This window comes from Haemorhous mexicanus, chromosome Z, assembly GCF_027477595.1.
Source record: "Haemorhous mexicanus isolate bHaeMex1 chromosome Z, bHaeMex1.pri, whole genome shotgun sequence".
Taxonomy (NCBI): domain Eukaryota; kingdom Metazoa; phylum Chordata; class Aves; order Passeriformes; family Fringillidae; genus Haemorhous; species Haemorhous mexicanus.
In genome coordinates this window covers 29,527,979-29,550,079 of record NC_082381.1, presented here as the reverse complement: position 1 = coordinate 29,550,079, position 22,101 = coordinate 29,527,979, and the positions used below count along the sequence as shown (strand labels likewise).

At 46.9% G+C, this 22,101-nt stretch overlaps 1 long non-coding RNA gene across 1 annotated transcript in view; it reads right to left on the bottom strand.

Annotated features, from left to right (window-relative positions):
* LOC132322281 (uncharacterized) overlaps positions 1–21,697 on the bottom strand; it is a 247,108-nt gene extending 225,411 nt beyond the window's left edge. Inside the window, exon 1 of the long non-coding RNA XR_009485074.1 lies at positions 21,578–21,697. This is a non-coding gene — a long non-coding RNA (uncharacterized LOC132322281). The remainder of the gene's footprint in view (positions 1–21,577) is intronic.
* Between the last annotated feature and the right edge of the window lie 404 nt (positions 21,698–22,101).

Below are 22,101 nucleotides of genomic sequence, written 5' to 3'. Positions count from 1 at the left end.
GGCAAAAGAATTGAAGTAGAGCAATACAGGGTACAGAGAAATGAAATGATGGTGGAGGAACCCAAGGAAGCCAGTCCCAGCTGAGGGGTCAGAGATTTGGCTGTGGGCAGGAGGGGCTGTGGGGGGCTCACTGTGAGCCTCTAAGGGGCCCTGGTTTGTGCCCCCCAACCCACCCTCTGGGGTTTCTGACATGCAAACAGGGACAGCTGGGAGGGACTTGTCCCAGCCCCATCTGCTGCCTGGCATGCTCAAGCAGATGGGAACTGCCCCAGGGTCACTGCCAGCTTGTGTGGCAGAGAGGGAACTGCAGGACCCAGTGCCACTGGGCTGGCAAGGAAGGTGCCATCCAGCACAGGAGGGGCGGGGCATGGAATGGTAGACACTGCTTTCTGTCCCTGTGGAAATCAGCACAGTGCCTGTTCTTCAAGGATAGGGACCTATGTGAGTCATTGGAGTTTCCTGAAAGATATAAATCCTAGGGAAGGAGAGCACCATTTCTAGAGCACTGGCTGGGCAGAAATCCCAGCAAGATGAAGACATCACAATAAACAGATGAGTGGGATTCTGGGCCACTTTTGCTTGTGATGGCAAGGTCCTGCACATGATGATTTGGTAGCAGATGATCCCATCACTCCTCTTTTTGGGTTTTTCTAGGACCCAGAGGAATCCTGATTGACTCTGTGAAGCACTGAGCTCAGAAAGTCATGGTTCACTGGTCTTTGTTGTTTTTTTTTTTTCCCCTGCGGACAGCATCCATTTGTAACTTCAGCCAAGCCAGCGTCCATCCTGGGACCACTCGTCAGTTCAGTAAGGAAGAAGAAGGAGACAAGAATGTAAAAGTCAAGATGTTATCTCCCTAAGTAACTTAGAGTAGGATTGTAGAGTTGCAATTGTTGAATACTTTTGTAGTATAGGTTTATAGAGTAGGATTGGTATTAAATAAAGTTTCTTAAACATCAACTCATTTGGAAGATTCCCCTCCTTCTGACCCCTTCAGAAAGCCCAGCATTTTCTTCTGACTTTCCAGTTGTTTTTAACTGGTTCTAAGACACGCCTATGGCTTCTTTGGTGGTGTTTTTAAGTGGAGAAGGTTCTTCTTCATTCATCCTCTCCAGACCACACTGCCTTTATGATATGGCCCACTGGCTGGTTTTGGCACAGCTGTGGTATTTCTGAGGCAGAAAAGGCAATGGCATTTGCAGGAAAAACTAAAGGAGGAGTGGGGCAGCCAAGATATCCAGGAAGGATTCAGGCCTGCAGCTGTGACTGGAGAGCATTTGGGCTCCTGCCACTTGGATTTGTATCCCCAAATGCCATCTCTTTGGCAGAAGGAGAGCCTTGCTCAAGTGAGAAAGCAGAAAGATCAGAGAGGGTGCTCGGGAAGGTCTCCTGTGGCGCAGAGCTGTCAGCGCCTGTGAGGTGAGAGCGGGCCCGGCCTTGCCCGGGGCAGAGCCCCAGCAGAGCCCGGCAGAGGCCGGAGCAGCCTGAGCCTCGGCAGAGGCAGGCTGGAAGGAGGCCCTTGTAGCTGCGAGAGGCAGCAGCCGGGCCCTGGGTGCCTCTTCCTGGGAGCGAGCGAATGCTCCGCTCTCAGAGCCCGGCTGGCAGCTGGCTGCTCCCGAGGGGAAGCGCAGCCCTGCTGGGCACAGCCCGGACTGGAGGCTTTGGCCGTCTGGAGTGTGCCCAGGAGCAGAGCAAGGCGAAAGGCAGCCCAGGGCCACTGGGCTGGCTGAGCATTCCTCCTCTTCTGCCGGCTGCCCTGTAACTCCTGGGAAAGGTCAGCAGTGTGTGCAGCACTCTGGGCACCGGGGGAGGGAGCCGGGCTGCTGGGCAGGCTGGAGCACAGGGCAGCTCCTTCAGGCACGGCACTTCTGCCAGGGGAAGCGAGGCCGGCGGGAGGCAGTGACAGCTTGGCAGGTCACATCTGCAGGAGCCAGTGCCTCACGCAGCTCTGGGAGGAAGCGCCTGCAATCCTGCAGTTCTGCACTGAGCCCAGAGCAAAGGGCTGAGATGCGGAGTGTTTTGCAGAAATATTCAGGCCCACCAGGCCAGCCTGCTTTGTGCTCTCTGGCGCACAGCAAGCACTGTGCAACGCAGCTCTGAGCTGCTGGGAGAGAGGGAATTGGGGATGTGCCTGAGGTGAGTCAAGGGGTTAGCTGAAAATGTAATTAGGATAATTGAAAAGTGCAGATGAGTCGAGGGGCCAGCTGGGAATATAATTGGGATAGCAGAAGATTGCATATTTTTGTGAGATTTTAAATTGAATTTAGAAGCTAAGTTAGTAATTTAGCTAGCAGAAATCAGGTACCTAAGTTAAAGAGTACCAAATATATTAGGAACTAATAAAAAGTAAAGCTAGGAGTGACGGGGATAGATGAAGCAATTGTGAAGGAGCAGACACCACCTTAGGTGGTGTCTAAGGCAAGAAATACCTTGCCTTAAGAAAAATCAAACAGATAGGAGAGGCTTGGACCATGACCAGCAGGTCAAAAGGTCCTGCCACCTGGCCATGGGAGAAGAGTTCCCCATGAGGAAGATGGCTTTCTTCCTCCCATACAACTACTCCCTCATTTCAAAATCCCACTGACCCAGTTAAGGGAATACAATTGCACAGCTGTAATCGATACTCAGCTGATAAAAATACAAAGCAAGCAGGTAATAATTATGTATTATGGGTCCTCAGAAACCTTATGTAAAACCTTTTCTGTAGAAATAGAGAGCAGGAGTCTGCAACTCCTTGCATATATCTTTAGAAACTAGTTCACATGTGTCCAGCGTTGCAATAAATACCCTTCTTTTCTACTAGAATTAGTTGAAGAGTCGTCTGTCCGTGCTTCAAGGGTTATGCTGGAGTAGTGAACTGATTTGGAAGGGAGCTCAAGAGTTTCAGTAGGCAGTTTTTGGAAGAGATGGAAGCCTCTTGTGACTGAAGGGAAAGCCATTTGGAATGGAGTAGTGACCCCAAAGTCCATACAATACTGCACCAAAGGATTAGACCCTTCTCTCTTCAGGACCTTCTAACTGATCCTGCCTAAGTTCTGCTTCTACTGAATATCAGCCAGGGCTCACACCTGTGTTGCAGGGCTGTTCTTCCTCTCAGTGCAAATGGCTTAGCTGTCTCTCACTGCCATATATCTTCCCCAAGGCTGGTCTCTTCCATATCCCTCATAAAAGGACTTTATCTCAGATCCCCAAATTTTGCAGGTATGCCTGCATGAAAAAACCACCTACAATACAAACCGTCAGGAGGATCATGGCATAAAGGCAGATTCCATTTATCAAACCCACAGCAACTGCACTGATTTGTGTCTTCCCACTTCTTTTCCATGTTCTGAAACACTAAGAACAAGTTGAGCCAAGAGCACTAGTATCCTTGTTGAGGGCATCTGAACACATTTGACAGTGTGTCATGGTTGACCTGGCGCAATGCCAGTGCCCCCATGAAAATATATTCTCCCTGGTGTCTACTGTGAGATGTGATTAGAAATAGAGCAAAGTGCAGGCTCCAGCTTGGAAATAAAGGGAAAACAAAAAACTTTATCAACTTACAATATATAAAAGAAACACATGGAACTCAGAATGAAAGCCATCCAAAAACATTCCTCCTCCACCCGCCACATTTCCAACACAGCAGAGAGACAAAACCTCAGATTCTCAATCAAGTTACCACCCCTCAGATCCCCAACTCTCAGTCCAGCACCACCCTTCAGATAATCAATTCTCAGTTCATCAAGGAGAGAGGAGTCCCTCTTGTACCATAGGCTTCCCCAGGAAACACAGTGGAAACCTCTTGTGTTTCCATGTCACACGTGGCGCTGCCCGGAGAACATCTGCCATTGTGACATCTTCCTTCCATGTACAGTGCTCTCACCACTGCACATGGACCACAGCTGATTCTAGGGTTCCCTTTTAAGAATGCTCTGCCCAGTTCCAAAAAAAAAGCACAGTCTCTCACTTTCTGGACACCTGTCCCCCCCAAATTCACCCCCTGGGGCCCAGGGGTCTCAAGAACAGAGATCTTCTTCTCCACTGAAGATCGAGGGCACCACCACCCTCCTCACCCACCGTCTCTGTTCACGCACTCCTCACATCACATCACTGCACTCTCTTGGCTCCAAGCCATTGCCTCCCCCTAAATGCAGTCTCTGTGTCACAGGAAAAATGGTTCTGTCCATGGCAATACACGAAAAGTCCAGCCAAAGGCCACTCCATCATCTCCTCCCACGTAGAGTTCTTCTCGAGTCTTCTGACATCTTTCACTTGCACGGACTTTCATCACACTTGCCCATTTCCTGCTCTTCCATCTCTCTCTTCTCATTCAGATCCAGGAGGATCAGTATTTGTACGGTTTCCATCATCCAAGAAAAGGGTTAAAACCTTGGGCTCTGCCCACCCAGAACTCCCAGGACTGCCCTGCCAGGCACAGGTACCTTCTCACCCCCTTCCCCCCCCCTTCTCCTTCTCAGCTGGGCTGTGCTGCCAGCACAAGTTATCAAATTTCAAGGTGGCACAAGCACAGATTGTCTCTCTCACTCTCTCTCCCGGGGGGTGGGGCTGCCCGATGGCTCTCAGTGTTCCTCCACCCTTCCATCCTGCAGGGGCCTTCATCTCCCTTCTCCGTCCAGGTCACAGCCTACCTCACCTGGCCGCATGGCTTCCCCCGCAGCTGGGCAGGGGAGATCTCACCTCTTTCACCCACCGGAACCAAAAGAGCTTCCCCCTGGGAGTTCTCTGCTTTCAACCCCCTGTGTCCTCAGAGGCGCATCCATAATCCTCAGTGGCCACACCAGGTGCCAAAATTCAAATATCAGCACCTATTGGTTTGACGACCAAACTCCCAAAAACTCACTTCCTTTTTAAACCGGGACACAGTGACACCTCATCCTATTGCCTATATTCTCCCATGGAAGAGTCCTTGCTCTTTTTTCTCTGCCACCAATGGGGATCTGCAGTCCCTGCACGGCACTGCTCGCTGTGGGTTGTGAAGGCAGAGGCGATGCTCTGGTGCACCTGGCGCAGGTGAGCCTTGCACCCGGGCAGGGACCGATGCTCCGAGCTGCCGCGGATACGGCGGCGAATCCGAGCGGTGCCAAGGCCTCGCTGGGAACCCGAGCGGCGCCCGTGGCGCTGCCTCCCCGGGCAGGGCTGTGCTCTCAGCGCCTCCGGGGCTGCCGAGCAGCGCTTTCCACGTGCCTCCGGCTCCGGAGCCAGCCCCGCAGCCGCGCTCTCCCGGAACGCACTGACCCGCGCCCATTCTCGGCCCGGCTGCAGGACTCCCCGAGCCGGGGATCTCCCCTTTTTCCAAGGCTCACCCCGTCCCTGGGCTCTCCCCTCTCTCCAAGGGCTGTCTCCCCTCTCCCGGCATGCCCCCTCACCCGTGCTCTCCTCCCTGTGCCCCCGACTCTTGCCCTTCTCCCAGAGCTCTATCCGCGTTCCCGGTATCTCCCCTCTCTTGGACTCTCCCCCCTCCCAGCCTGTCCCTCCTCTCCCTGACTCACCCCTTCCCGGGATCTCCCCGGCTACCGTGCTCTCTGACGCCGGGCTCTCCCCGCTCCCACAGTCTCTCCTCTCCCGAGCTGTGGCCCGTCTCCCTTGGTCCTCGACTCTCTCCCGAGAGCTCCGCCTTCTCTCGGACTCTCCCGCCTCTCTCGGGATCTCCCCCTTCTCCCCAGGGACTTCTCCTGCAGGATCCCTTCCCTCTGCCAGAGTTCTGCCCTCCTGCCAGCATCTCTCCCCTCTCTCCCTCACTCCTCCCTGTGCCAGGTGTGTCTCCCCTCTTATGGGATGTCCGCCCTTTCCCGGAGCGCCCCATTCCCCCGGCCCCTCGCCGCCCGGTCCTTGCCGCCTCGGCCGGATCGCTCCGAGGCCGCGCTGGGAGCGCAGCGGGGCCAGGCCGGGGCCGCCGGGGCCGCGCCAGCTCCGCCCGCGGGAGGAGCCGCGACAGGGGCCCCGCGCAGGCGGAGCGGCTCCGGCTGCGCCCGGAGCTGTGCCTGAGGGAGGGGCTGCGGGATATGGGAGCTCCTCCGGGCTCGCTCCGGACACGAAGAGCTCCGACCTGTGCTCGCTTTTTACCTTCAAGGCTGTCGGATGCCTTGCAGTGCAGCTGGAGTGCTCGGGCTATTCCGGTCACTTCTAGTCCTCAGCTAAATATTGCCGGCCGGGAGTCTATGTACAAAGCACCAACGGGACGGGACTGCTGAGGAATGCGCCTCGAGCTGTCTGTTTTCCAGCATCAGTCTTATTACATGGTTATGACAGTGGGAAGATGCCAGCAGCTCACGTCCCCAGCAGCAGGCAATGAATTTAATGGCACAACTTTAAAGATTTTTTGACCAATCCCACGAAGGAAAAACATATTGACAGTAGTTCTATCCAACCACTATAAGCACACGTACCTTTGGTTAAAACACTGCTTGCTTATTTCAAATACAACACCTGCTTGTAATCCTTAATACACAATGCACAGAGCTCCGTTATTAAGCTCAGAAGTTCCTAGTATCTTGCTAGATAGACTTCTCTGAGGCTTAGGGAGTCATTCTAGCCAAGCGTTAATACACTATAGTGTATTAGTGCATTAGTACTAATCAAGTTTGAATAAGCAGCCCAGCTCAGCTCGATGGAGCTGCCTCTGGACAGACCGACAGAGACTCACAGGCAAAGGGAGCAACCCTAAGAGGCAGACATTGTATTGGTTCAGAGTCTGAGGGCACAGAGATAGACCAATGAGCTGTCTTGGCCCAGGAGTTTTGAATGGGCTATAAAAGGGTGCCAGAGGCAATAAACGAAGCTGTTTGCTGATGTCCAAAGGGAGTTCTGTCGTGTGTTACATCTCAGACATACGAACATCCTGGATTCTACAGTAATATACACAAACCATTGCTCTAGTTGTCCTTACTTTTCTACTTCTCATAGAACTTTTCTGCTGACAAATCTTATGGCTACTGCTTAGCTCTAACCGCAGTTCTCCTTTCTCTGAGGCCGGCCTTTTGCAGCTTTCCCAAAACTCTCTGATTTGAAGGATTCCAACAACTCCTCCTCTTGGTACAACTAAAAAGAAACATTTGTACCCAAGTCATTCATTAACTACCTTGCATTTCATAGCTTTACTATAGTGGACCTGTGTACGCGAGACAAGGGGGGGGGGCGAGGGGGGTGTAGCGGTTTATTGCAAAGGGCATGGGTGCAGGGCCCTGCTGGGAGCTGCCAGCTGCAGCTCAGAGCAGGCCTGAGAGAAGAGAGGGGTAGAGAGGATGAGAGGGTAAGAAGGTAAAAGGCAAGAGCTGAGAGACTAGAGGTAAGAGTTAAGAGCATAGAAAAGTAAGTAAGAGAGCGAAGTTCCCTTTACAATACAATAAATAATCTTCTGTGTTGAATATTCTGATTCTCACTAACCAATCTAGTACAACATACAAATCCTGTAGCATTTATGTACAGCTTAGAAGAATCACTACATTACCATACTGTGCTACATTTTAAACCCTAAAAACTACTCTTTGGACCCCTTCTGCCAAGTTGGAAGGGTCTGCTCAGACCCTTGGACCTGCCTGCTTGCAGAGGGTCTTGTTTCATCAAAAGGGGATTACCTTCAGCCAGCCACACCATTGTTTTCCTGTTGTTAAGTAACTAAAGGATCTCAAAGCTTGCTCTCATTTCAATCTCGCTTATAGTTTCTATATTCTCAAAATCTTTTGCCAGGCAATCATATTTGTAAGGCCTTCCTGTTTTCACCTTCCCCAACAGACCTACCTATTACTTGCTCAAAGCATCCTTGTTGCTTGCATTTAGCCTTGCTATATTACAATAGAGCAATTTCAATGCTGTGAAAGTCCAGACAGTTCCAAGGGCATAAATCATGTCTGATAGCAATTAAAAGCCATTGTTGAAAAAAAGTCTTGCCTCTTCCAAGGTCTTAATTCAAAACCTGCCTCCATGTCTATACCTTCATCCACCATCTTTGTAACATATCAAGATCTCTGTGTGAATGCATTTCCTACCTCTCTCTCTTGTGTGATGAAAACTTCTTTGACAGTTTTGTCCATCATTTGTCACACACACCAAAGTATGAAAGGTTATTACTGCTAGTATCACTACCAAAACACCCACTACATAGAGACCCATTTTACAAAGTTCCCTTAGCCAAGGGGCAGAGCTGCATCCTTGGAACAAACTGTCTAACCCTGACCCACCATCTTCTTTAATTTGAGCTGTCAAATCTTTCAGCTTTTGTATGCTTATGTGGATGGATTCAGAGTGGTCAGAGAGGTTCATGGACCAGGATCCTTCAAATTCCTCACAACCATGTCCTTGTGCCAGTGAAAGAAAATCAATTGCTGCTCTATTTGGAAGGGTAGCATGCCCAACCCTGTTAACATTTGTCAGCATATCACTGATGGCAGTGCATGTGGCATTGGTTGGTTTACTCAGCCAGCATCCAACCCAATCTAATTGTTCCAATGCCATTGCTGAAGCCAGTTGGGGTAAAAACAAACCTGCTGAAACCCTTTTGGCAGCATTCCAAGGCATGAAATCACTCTTACTGTTTTCATCATAGTGATGAGCAGATCTTGTTCCCCTATGTTTCTTCTTAATGACTGCTTTAGCAGTCGGTGCTACCACAGTGAGCATCCAATGCTACATGGGGCATCTTCAAGGTGTGATGAAATTCCTTGCCAAGCCCTATCTCCAGAAATGAACCGACATCCTTTTGGCAATTGTCATGGATATTGGTCAGCCTCAGAAAGCACATCCCAACTGTTTGACTAGCTACAGCAAAAACTTGAATTTCTGTATGCAAAATAATGGGGAGTGACATTGTACTTTGGAGGATCACCTTCTCGCTAATCATTAGCTGTAAATGGAAGGCAAAAATCCATCGTTAAAGGACCAAGGATTTCTAATTCTTGGGATTCAGATACTGCTTTGTGAAGTTCTTTGGCCCAAATGTTCCCATCCAATAAAGGATTGCTCCCATTGTCAATTTCACCAGGCTTACTCTTGAATTTCTTTGTGACCAAGGGCAAATCCTTTACTGGCACACAGACTAGACAGGTTGAGAAAGGCTTTTCTAGTTCCAAAATAGACATACATATGGTATCCAAGCCTGCCGCCTTGGCTAAGGTTACCCAGAATTTTGGTTTTGCTTGTTCCATAGGCAAATCTGCAGTACAAATCTACTACAAATCTGCACTTCAAGAAGCAATTAAAACCAACACCGTTGTCATATTTGATTTTGCACCATGCTTTTTGTGAGCTAATTTTTGGGAAAAGCTCCTCCCAAAACCTCCTCAATTTAAAAACTTTACTTTTGACCTTTAATAATAATTAACCAAACAAAACCTACCCTTTTGCCAAAAGAGCTCCAGGAAACCAACAATTGACACATTTACAGATGACATAAAATCAGAGTTTGCAGGTCCCACCAGTGAACAAGGAACACCAGGTGTGACCCGTGATCCCTCTGTTCGGCTCACGTCTGTGTACTTGCTTCCACAGTCTTGAACTCGTCCACTGTTCTCGGGTGCGATATGGTGTGACATTTTTCGCTGGGACCCACTTAATTTCTGCATCTGTAGGGACAGAAGCATACCCTTTGCCCCAAGTGATTAATTGAAAGCCCCTTCAATTGGTCCCGTGCCAGGGTTTCTAATTAAAATGGGAGGATTTTCCTTCAGTTTTGCCTGTGTGTTATTGTAAAAATGCCTGAAAATTGGTGGATCGGGTTCTGCAACAGAGCTGTTTAAGAAATTAGAAACCTAGAAAGCTTTGTTCAACCTCATCTCTGGTGTGACCTCTACTCCCCCCTTCTGTTGATAAAGAATGTGTTTTAATGTCTGATGGGTCCTCTCAACAATTGCTTGACTTGTGGGAGAATGAGGAATACCAAGGATGTGACAAACACCCCAGTCTTTAAATATGTGGCCAATTTTTGAGATAGATATGTGGGATCATTGTCCGTTTTTACTTCTTGAGGGAACACCCAATGAAGCAGAAGCTCTGCAAAAAAATGTTGACAGGCACGATTACCTGCTTCACCTGTGTGAAGAGCAGCAAAAACTGCACCAGAGGAGGTGTCCACTGAAACATGAGTATTGTTAAATTTACCAAAGGAATGGTATTTAGTGATCTCCATTTGCCATAACTGCAGGCTTTGCAAACCTCCTGGGCTGAACACTCCTGCAGAAACAGGAGGCTGCCCAAGCTGACAGTCAGGGCAAGTACTAATGATAGCCTTGGCCTGACTTTTGGAAATTTGAAACATTTGCACAAGTGCTTGCACATTTTGGTGAAAAAAGGCATGACTCAGTTTTGCTTGTTCCAAAATGTTCGGCAAAGTGTTTGAAATAACTGAAATAACCATTGTCCCTTTGTCCGCTCTCGCATTTCCTTCCACTAAAAATCCAGGAAGCAAAGATTGAGCCCTGATGTGAGAAACAAAATACGGATTAGCTCTTTATTGCAAAGTTCTATGAAGATATGAAAGCCAATGATATAAAGTGTCATTACTAGCATGCTTTAGAACTGATCCTTCTGTTGTTTTACCCACATTAGCACCATAAGAAGAATCTGTGATTCAATTAAAAGGATGTGGGAAGAGCTGAAAAGCCTGAACCACTGCAGCAAGCTCAATAATCTGAGGAGATCCTTCTACTGTTTGAATATCTGATTCCCAAGTTTTACTTGTTTGGTTCAACCAAGTTATGACTGATTTGTGACTTCTGCCAGTAAAGAGAGTTACTGTGTTTAAAGGTTCTTCACTTAACACAGGTTTCTCTCTAAAACACAATTTTACCTGCAAGAATTTGTGAGCCAGGTAATAAACAGAAGAAATACCTGAAAAATTTACCAATTGCATAAAAATGCATATTGCAAATCATCAGAATTTTGCATTGCCCAATAAGGATAATCCTTTTTCAATGGTAGGTAGATACCTGCAATATCTTGACCTGCTAAGCTTAACACTCTTCTTCTGGCCTTAATTACAATTTATGCTATCATGTCTAAAACTGTAAAAATAGTCTTTGGAAACCTGTAGAGAAGAAAAACCCATTCCAATAACAACAAAGGATCTCTTTCAGAAGGGTCCTATTGAAAAATGAGACCACAAAGTTGCATTTTTTTCTCTTAAAACTGGCTTTTCAGGAATGCAGCAATGAGCTTGCTGTCCTTGGAGAGCCTCCATGACCTTGTCAAGGGCTGCATGAGCGCCATGTGTTAGAGTTCTATGAGAGTTGATGTCCCAGCTTCTTCTCAATAAATTAAAAAGTGGACTCAGTTCATTGTTGGTGATTCCCAAAACAGGTCTGACCCAACTGATATCGCCTAGAAGCTGTTGTAACTCTTGCAGGGTGCTGACACTGGTCCAGAGCTGCGGTGTTATTGTTATCTTCTGCGGTGTTATTGTTTTTTTCAGTCGTCTTCCATCCCAGATACTTCCAGGGTGGAACTTCTTGATTTTTGGTTATAGAAATTTCAAGTCCAGCATTTTGGATTTCAGTAACAACACTAGGACCAGTTTGCTCCATCTCTGGCTGCGCTGGAGCGGCGATGAGCAAATCATCCATGTAGTGTCAAATCACGGATCTTGGATACTTCTGTCAAACTGGAGACAAAACTTGTGCAACAAAATATTGCCAAATTAAAGGCGAATTCTTCATTCTTTGAGGCAATGATTTCCAGCGGTATCTCTGCATGGGTTCTCTTCAATTGATGACTGGAACTGAAATGGCAAATCTTAAGAGCATCATCGGGATGAAGTGGGATGTGGAAAAACAGTCCTTTAAATCAATGACAACGAGAGGCCAGTGTTTTGGGATCATTGATAAAGAAGGGAGTCCAGGCTGAAGATGTCCCATGTCTTCAATCACTTGGTCTTCCTCAGGTCATGAAGCAACATCCAGGTGTCCGATGTCTTCTTCTGGATGATGAATATTGGTGAATTCCAGATGCTGTTTGTGGGTGTAATGTGACCTTGCTGTAATTGCTCCTTTACCAATCATTAAAGGATATTTAATTTTTTCTCCATTAAAGATCATTAATCAGTCCATATAGGATAATCAGTTTTCCAGTTCGGCTTTCAAGTGGAAGGTTTCAGTGTGGTTTCCATCACTGGGCAACTTCCAGTTCTGCTCCCCTTTGGGACAGGACATCTTTCCCCCAGAGGGTGAGAGGCTTCTAAACAACAAAGAGACGCACCGTTGCTGTCCTTCCTTGGGGACCTGTAATGTTAATCATGGATGCACTTTGCAAACACACAGTAGCACCTCCAATCCCTGTGAGGGAACCTGCAGGAGCTGCCAAATCCCAATCCCTGGGTCAAAACATGGGAGAAATTACAGTGCCACCTGCACCAGTATCTGGCATGCCTGTAATGTAAATTGTTTTTCCACTGTGAGTCAGGCTGCGAGTCAGTTTTGGTAGTTGCAGTCTAAATATTGCACCCAAAAGACCTCAGAACCTGAAATTCCAAATGGGACAAACATAATTAAATTCTCTGGAAGGTTGTTTTGCTTGGCTGTATTCATTGGAAAAAGCAATGCAATAGCTATAGGTGGTTTCCGTGGAATCACCACAGAAGCATTAATTGCAAGAGCCAAAAGTTTAGCTGTTTGTTCTTATTTGTTGAAACAACAGCTGGAAGGACTAAAAGTCTGAAAATTTTGTTGCTGGCTTTGCCTAAAATCAAAAGATTTTGTCTTTGTTAAAAGACCTGATAATTCCAGTAGAAATACTTAAAAACAAAAATTATTTAGAAGGTGCATCATTTTTGAGGAGGCCAATTCAAACCTTGTACCTGATGGTACAAGGTAGATCCTTGAGCTGGGACCACTTGAGGAACAGTTGACTGAGGGATAAATGACTGAGGTACCAACACCATTTGACTGGGTCATTGGCTATAAGGAGGTGCCACTACTTGTGTTGAGGCGCGGTGGTAATCCGCCCTCTTTCTTCAGTTTAACGACCAAGCTCTGCCATTGCTGTCAAATTGAGAATGACAATGCCTGGCAAGATGCCTCCCTTTCTGACATCAAGGGCAAATAGAAAGTTATTTAGGTGGAATTATTGTTGTAGGACAATCCCCTTTCATGTGTCCTGGTTTACTACAAGCAAAGCCACAAGACTTTTTATCAGAGTCCTACAGTACCAATTAATTTTTCAACAATTTTTGTTTGTGTTTCAAGGGCTTTTTCAAGCTTTTTCAGTTTTTTGTCCCAAATTTTCTCCCATCGTTTTTCCTAGCTTGTATTTAGATTTTGCAATCTGCTTTCCTAAAGCATTGACTGCCACATTAGCAATATGCTGGGGAGAGGTGAGCTTCCTGCAGGCTGTTAGCATCTGTCTTACAGTTGGAAGCTGATCTGCTAAAGTTATAAAAAGTTTTTTACATTATTCCTATAAAAGTACTTTAATCTCATGGTGACAAGGAGTTTCATACTGTGGATTTACATAATTACGACCATATCTTACAAGTAAGGTAAGGAGTTGTTTATTTGAAACCATTTTTAAAAAATTTTGATTAATATTAGACCAATTAGGTAGTTGAAATTCAAGGTTTACCTCTGATTTAGCCTGTGTTTTGGTTTTCCCTCTCATCACTCCTGTATCTGATCCAGAGGAACAGGTAGTGTTGTCACAGCAATCAGCTGTCCCAGAAACCCTGCCAAGAAGCTCCAAGTTCTTGGCAGTAGGGTCTTTGTCACAACAAACCTTCCCGGGAGCCCTGCCGGAAAGGGCTGGGGAGGAGAGCTCCAAGTTCTTGGTGACAGGAAGAAAGCCAGAGCCTGCTAAGTTATGTCTGGATTCACTAGATTGGATCTTTAAGATTCATACAAATCAGGCTGCTCTCCAGCTGCAGATCCTGAATTTGTATTTGTGATACTTTCCAATGGACTGTTACAGTTTGCAAATGGTATCCCCGCCCATGGGGATACAGCTGGAAAACTCTCAGGTGTGAGCTGTGATCTCAGCATGCTTTTTCCCCCCAGCAGAGAATGAGACAGGCTTCAAGGCTTCTAAATGAACTCTCTGTGTGTCCACAGCTGTGGGAATCCACAAAAGCAGATGGTTTTGGGAAAGCTGCAAAAGGCAGGCCTCAGAGACAGCAGAACTGTGATTAGAGCTAAGCAGTAGCCATGAGATAGGTCAGCAGAAAAACTTTTTAAAAAGTAGAAAAGCAAGGACAGATAGAAAATGGTCTGTGTAATAATGCTTGTCTAGGATAACTCCCTATGCTGCAGAAAAGTTTATCTAGCAAGATATTAGGAAGTTTGAAGCTTAATAAGGGAGCTCTGTGCATGGTGTTTTAAGGCTTACAAGCAGGCATTCTATTAGAAATAAGCAGGCATTGTTTTAACCAAAGGTACGTGTGCTTATAGCGGTTGGATAGAACCACTGTCAATATGCTTCTGCTTAATGTGATTGGTCGAAAAACTTATAAAGAAAGTTTGTAACATTAGGTTCTTGGTCTGCTGCCTAGGAAGTGAGCTGCTGGCATCTTCCCATTGTCAAAACCTTGTAATGATGCTGGAAAACAAACAGCTTGGGGCGCGTTCCTCAGCAGTCCCGTCCCATTCATGATTTGTACATAGACTCCAGGCTGGCACTATAAACCCTGAAGGCTTCAAGGCTTCTAAATGAACTGTCTGTGTCTCCATAGCAACTTTCCTGAGCTCTCCCGCTTCCACCTCTCTGGGCAGAGCCATCCCTGCCTTGCTCAAGCCCTGGCTGCTGCCCGCCACCTCTGTCCATCCCCCTGCCCGCTCCCCTGCAGGCAGAGACTAATCCAAAGCCCCCCCCCCACCTGCTGCAATCTGAGGCTTGGGAGCCAATAGTGGCAAAAATCCTGGAAGAGGCTTGGCAGAGGAATCTATATGAAAAGAGTCCTCAGAGCTGCAAAGCAAACTGCACACCTGAGCCCAGTCCGAGGGGTGACTTCCCAGGAAGGGGAAACAAGTGGCAGGGCTGACCCTGCAGCCCCTGGGCCAGGCAGAGCGGATCCAGAGTCCCCCTTGGCAGACTCTGCCTGCACAACTTCAGAACAAGATCCGGCCGCATCTTGTTTGGAAGAGGAGCAGGGCACAGACAGAGCAGCCCCTGTTTTGCAAAGCTTCCCCAAACTCTCATCTCCTGGACCCGTTTGACTCCCAGCCTCCCCAGAACATGACCCCTCGGTCACGTCCTCAGAAGGCAATGAAAATCCCCAACACTTTCTTGGGAATTCTGGGGGTGGATGATTTCATGGAGGAATGGGAGGACAGCCTGTCTCAGCTGACGCAGTGACACAGGGAATCCTGGAAAAACGGAGGACACGACCAAAGCTGCTGGAGGCTGATTTGATTTCCCCCTCACCGGGATCGGGGTGCTGTCCACATGGCCTGGGGAAACCCCATGCATGCCAGGAGAAGGGAAGAATCCTGAACAAAAACCTGAGATCCCCCCAGAGGAAGACAAAGGCCCAGTACCACTCGGAATTAAAGTCTCAGATCTGTTTAAGTGTTTTAGAAAGTCTCTGTTACAATCATTCCGTTCAAAGCTCTCCATTAAAGCTCTGGAAACAGGCAATATTATGACCAAATTCTCTTCCTTTTTGAGAGAGACCAGCTTGTCAATTTTCCAGTTTATTTGGTTCTAGAAAATCAAAGGTAAAAGCAGACTTCAAGTCTGTATTGAGTATTCACTTTTACCCAGATACATAAGTCTTTTAGTTCACGTTTTGAGATGTCTGAACGGCCTTTTCCCTGTAAAAATGTCTCAAGCCGGTAAAAGACGTCCCATTCTGGTTTAGATAGATGGTTTCCCATCTCATTGCCCAGGAGCCCCGAGAATTTCTGCTTATTGCTTGCCAGGGTATCAGCTACAGATGGCGAAAGGGAAGATCCATTCCTCCTTTTAACAGCCTGGGCCTCCGGCAATGGCACTGTCCATGGTCTTCTTTTTTATTTTTGTATTCCTCTAGGCTAGAAATCCTCTTTGCTGAGGAGCAGCTTTCCCAAAACCCTCTGATTTTAAGGATTCCCACAAGATACTACATAATACCTATTTAAAAATATGTAATAAATAGAATATATAATACTATATAATACTGTACAAAACAGAATATATAACCGGTATCCTTGATCTTTTTCTAAGCCAGCAGGCCTTTGCAGCGAGTTCTGAGCCAACGCGTGGCTCTGCTGCCATCCCAAATCTACGCTTCCCTTGCCCAGCCTGAGTACAGGTGGGGCATGTGCTGGGCATGGCTGGAGATTTTCATGGCCAGAATCCTCCAGCATTTCCATCTGCTCATGGCTTTGGGTGTTATAAATAAGAAGCTTGACTATGCCAATATTCAAGCAGCAATCAATTTATTAATTAATATGGTAAAGTATGAGCAACACAGCGCTGGCTACAGTGGGGGCAGGTTCCCTCCAACTGCACACCAATAGCTGGGGCTTACAGGTATTTATAGGGGTACTCATAAGCTTTCTCAGCAGTTTCTATTCCAATTTTTATTCATCAGCAGTTTCTACTCTCCATTTTTTACATCACAATTCTATACACTGTTGTGATTTAGTTTTTCTCAGGATGTGTCCCAAAAAGGAGTAGCCCCAGATGGTAGTAGTAGTTTCCAAGATGTTGGTCCTGGTTTCCGCAAGAATAAAGACGAATCCCATCTGGTGAAGTCCAGCTCCCCAGATGTGGATCCACCTTTTAATTACAATGACTATAAATCTCATAACAGTGATGTCCAGCTTCCCTTGGTCAAAACCACAAGTCCTTGAGATGATGTTCATCTTTCTTTCTCAAGCTGTTTTTCTCTGTTTTGTTAAGGCGTGAGATAAGCATATTTCCTTTATACATATTCCAAATCTATAGTTTCAAGGATACAAGCAATATTCTAAAATTATACTTCAAGAAAGGGTTATTATTGCAGCACTCTTTAAGGCCTGACTACAAGCAAAAAGCAACATCCTTAACGCTTTAATTCAAATGCTCCTAAATCAGCCAAGGTTAATTGCAAACAAAAGATAGGTTCAAAGGCCTTCTTCCATGCTTCACTTTCCTCAGTTCTTATTCGAATTAGAATTATCAACTGTCTCATTGTCGGCCTCCACACATATGCAATCACAAATACACACATTGCCTGTATGTACCTGACACAAAACACAGCTTTGTATTTCACATGGGTAGCACAAATTACGACACATTCATCTCAGTTGACAAATGGCATTTGTTACAAATTGCTACACCAGCACTGACAACATAGAACTATACAGATCTCAGTTAAAGTTCAAAAAAGCATTTTATTTGATTGTTACACCACGCTATTTAGAAACATGCAAATATCAACTTCCTTGAACAAAAACTAATTTATTGCAAATTTCTAAAAACACTCACTATACACAAAGATCAACAGAAAATTAACAACTTAATTTATTGCATATTACGATAAGCATAAGCCCATAGATAAATACAAAAATATCAGTATCTCTCTCTAACACCAAGAACTCAATAAAAAGAATTCCATCACTATACAACTCCATAGACATTTAAAAAGATCTGAATACATATATAACTACCATAATATACAGATCTGAAAATAGATCAAATGTTGCATATTACATTCAAGAATGAGATACATAAAAAACCCTATTTATAAATAGAAAAACAGCCCTACCAATCTAAATATCTGTACAAGTGCATCGATACAAATTTTCAGCTATACATCCAGGTACATATTTAAATATAACATATACAGAAATAAATCAATATGCAGCTAAAAATATAGAACCAGACATATATACTGGTAAAAATAGCAATACAGCTATACAAAAAGACAAATACCAAAACTCCATCAGTACAAATTGATACTTTCACAACTGTATACATATAGAAATCTAAACACAGATATTACAGCATACATAAAGAACTAGATACATGTACACTCAAATGTGTAACTGCAAACCTGTATGTATGTATATACGTACATACACATGTACGTATATACGTAGTAGATTCATAAATACATATATACATAGTAGATTCATAAATGTAATACCATCTGTAGAGAAATATGCCTGTAGAAATAGCAGGCAACATATGCACAAATCCATCTCATAATCCCTGTTCACATGCAAGTCCGTGTATCTTTAAACAGAGCTCCAAGCAGAGGGATCCCAGCTGCCCCACCTTCAAAGCCTCTCCCTCGGTCTCCGCCTCCCGTGCAGAGCAGCTCTCCTGGACAGGGACAGCAGATGGGACATCTGGCAAGCAAAGGGAACTCTGAGTGAGTACGGGGACGTTTCCCTTGGCAGCAGCTGCACTTCCATCAGGGAAGAGGAAATCTCAGAGCCTCCCCAGGTGGGTTGGAAAGAAAAAGCAGGCGAGCGGGCCAGGCTGTGGTGAGCGCAGCCGCGGCGGGACCGTCCCGCAGCCCCGGCAGCCCGGCACAGGCGGCACAGCTGCCGGGCCCTGCCGGCACAGCTGCCTTGGCCAAGGACAGCCCCTGTGCCGGCCGGGGCAGCTGCGCTGAGCGGCCCCAGCACGGGCAGGGCCCGCTCCTGCCCCGCCGGGCAGTGCCCACGGCCACAGCCCACGCCGCCCTCAGCCCCACCCTGCCTGCCCGGGCCTGTGGCCTCACCCGAGCTCTCTCCAGGCTGGCAGCAGCAGGTCCCCGTTCACAGCTCCTGCTGCTGGCCTTCAGCTTCTCCCTGCTGGCTCCCGTCAGTTTCCGGCTGTCCTCAAGGTCTTCCTTGCAGCTGGGGCAAAAGTGGAGGCTCTGGAATTGGTTCCAAGGCCTGGCAGAGCTGAAGTCCCGGAGCCCTCTGTGCTCCCTGCTGGCTCCCTCCATCCCCTCAGGCCCGCCATGCTCTCGCTGAACCCCCAACCCCCTTCCATTTCTTCAGCCCCTTACAGTTCTCTCATCCCCTCAGTCCCTTCTGACCCATCCTGTTCCCTGAGACCCGGCAGCCCCTCAGCCTGTGCCACTTCCCTGTCACCTCAGTGCCACCATGGCCCTCGGCTGCCCCACAGCCCCCAACCCCAGCAGCAGCTCAGGCTCCCCGTCCCTTCAGCGCCACCGCCCCCTCAGCCCCCTCAGCCCCCTCTGGCTCACCGTCCTTCAGCAGCTCCTCAGGGGACAGTGCCTGGGGCCAGCGGCAGCTCCCACCGCTCCAGGGACAGCCGGGGCTGGAAGTGCTGATCCGGCCGGCCCGGCCACCAGCTTGGACCCGGCACAGGGAGAGGGGACACAGGGGGCGCAGGGGGAAAAGCAAGAGGTGAGAAAGGCAGGTGAGGGGACAAAGAGGTAAAAATGCAGCCTAGGCCTCCACAGGTCAATCTCTGCATCTAAACAACTATGCCCATTTCTTAATCAATATATAAGCATGTAAAGGTAGGCATCGAAATGTAGGCATGTAAATGTAGGCATCTACGTGTAGGCGTCTAAATGCTAGTCTAGAAATAGATAAATGTAAATCTCAACATCTATAAATGTAACTACATCCATACAAATATAATTCTATCCCATCTATAAAGATATATATCAATTTAACCTGATAGACATATATATGCAAATATAAACCCTCCTCTCTAAATCTTTCAGTGTAACTATATGGATATATAAATAGAATTACAGAAATCCATACACCTGTGTATACAAAAACAGATTCCACCTACCTGATGGTCACAGGCTCTCCCTCTGATCCTTCTTCCCATGCAGGGCAGCTCTCCTGGCAAGGTCGATCCAGTGGGTGTCTGGGAAGCAAAGGGTACACTGGGTCAATATTGGCCTCTGTGCATCTTTGCCTTTGGAAGGAACTATCCTTCTATCAAAGACTGTAAAAGATGGCTGGAAAGGCAGACTCTCATTGGTAGTTTGAAGCCTGCTCTTCAAAGAGCCGGAATCCTTCCAAGTGTTCAAACCTTCTGAAGTTTTAAAGTATCCCAATCAACTCACAGCACTCACAGTGCAAAAGGCCCCCACGAGAGCTTGAAGCACGGACAGTCCCAGGTGCCTCAAAGAAGCCCAGCCTTGTTCTTTCTCTGTGCTGACAGGGAGACCTTAGTTCTCACTGAAATGGTTGAAGCTGAAGGTGCTGGGAGCTGAGTTATGAACTAGCACCGTTCCCTGCCATCTACAGCCTGCCCTCTGCAGTGAGCAACAGCTCCTCCAAAACAACCACCAGCTCTGGGATGAACAGCTGTGTGACAAATGACCAGATAATATTGGCTTTGGCATTTATGTATTAGCTTATGCACATTGTTAGTGATTATAAGTATTTAGAAATAGCATCAGTTATAACTTTTTTTAGCTGCTTGTTAATAGAATGGAATCTGTCAGCTAAAGTGTGCACTCTACTGCTCATGGAAAAAGTAGTGTAATGCATATACTATGTATGTATCACTTCTGGAGACAACAGTGTGATGAATGTATTGTGTTCTAGACCTTAGCAAAACATAAGGAGAAAAAAAGGCACTTGTGTAACTAAAAACAGTGTGAGGCCATCCACCAACCCACCTGTCCAAGTGATAAGATAACCCTGAAACAACCAGAGCTCCAGGGGACAATTAGGGAATACCATGTTAAATTGAAGGAGGACATACTAAACCCTTATCAGAGGATGTGAAACAGCAGGATGGAGACACAGGAAGAAATGAAATATATTGACCTGGCACCCAGGATGTCATGCAGATAAGCCTGAGTGGGAAGAAGTCAAACACAGGAGTTCTCAAAACATCAGAAAGTTCCCAACAATGTTTGAAATAATGCATGAAACACATGAATCTGCTTGCATCTCAGCAGTGTAACAGTATGATGAAAACACTGTCTCTATACACCAGGTGTTCTTTGGCTGCTGGCCAGGAGCACACCAGTGCAGCAAATATTGTTGTTTTTTTTATCCTATTAGTATTAAACTTTTAAAAATTCTAAGCAGTGAATTCTGTGCTTCACAGCTGTGAGGAAAAGAGCTCCTTAGCAGGCCTGCAGGCTGCACCCGCTTTGCTGAAGAATGCAGATCCAAAGTGCTCTCTCTCTCCTTTAGCTCTGGCTAACTTAGGGTAATTTCAGTTTTTCCTTGAAAAAATCCCTGCTGGATTTGTGACTAATGATTTCCTTGGCCTCAGAGCGTCAGCTGCTTGTATTTTTAATCTATCTCACTACACCTATCAGCAAACTGGCACTACATTGCTTTAATGCTTGGGGACAAAAAGCTCGAACTTCTACTGATTTTTTGCGGGACTTTTCCTCTCTTGCTTCAAGAGTCACTCAGTGTTGCCTCCAGAGCACTGACACCCTGCAGCAAACTTATCCTTGGACATCAGCATAAAGCTGGGACACCGGGCTTGGTGACACAAGTCCCACAAGGTCAGGTTTATTCCCTGCTCTCTTGCCACAGCAGAGGACTCAGTGTCACAGCCTCTGGAGAAGCGTGGAGGGCAGGGCTCAGGCAGGGTGTGCCAGTGCAGGATTTGAACTAAAGGCACCAGGAATTACCAAGCCTGCAGACAGGAACTCAACTCTTCTCATCTCCCTTTCCTGCCAGAGGCAAGCTCAGAGCAGCCATCTCACACCTCTCTAAACCAATATGGGCTCTGTCCTTACCAAGCTCCTCAGGCTCCTGGCAATTGTTCCTGCAGCTCTTGGTGCCAGGTAAAGCTCCCTCTGCTGCAGCTCTGTCCACAGGCTCTCCTCCTGAATACTCAGGGGCAACATAAATATTCCTCCCCTTGAAAGAGAAAGGAAGAAACCCTTCTGACCACTTACACAAAACATCTGATCTAAGAACTCCATGGTTCACACTCCTAATCCATTGTTCCTAACAAGAACTCTGGGCCCCAAAGCCCTTCAACAGTCAGAAAGATTTGACTTCTCAAACACAGTCCAAAAGCTGTCAAAGCTGACAGTGTTGAATGTGGGGGTGACACTGAACACATGGATTGACTGCTAAGGAAGCAGTCCTGCCAGCTCCTGGCACAGGGATGTGCTCCTCCCTCCACAGCCCTGAGCACAGCAGTCTCATCCAGGTTGCAGCTTGGCAGGGACAGTGTGGGAGCACACATCTCTTTCCACAGAGATGCCCAAGAGCAAGGGGACTGAGCTCTGGAACATGGACAGCAAGACTGGCC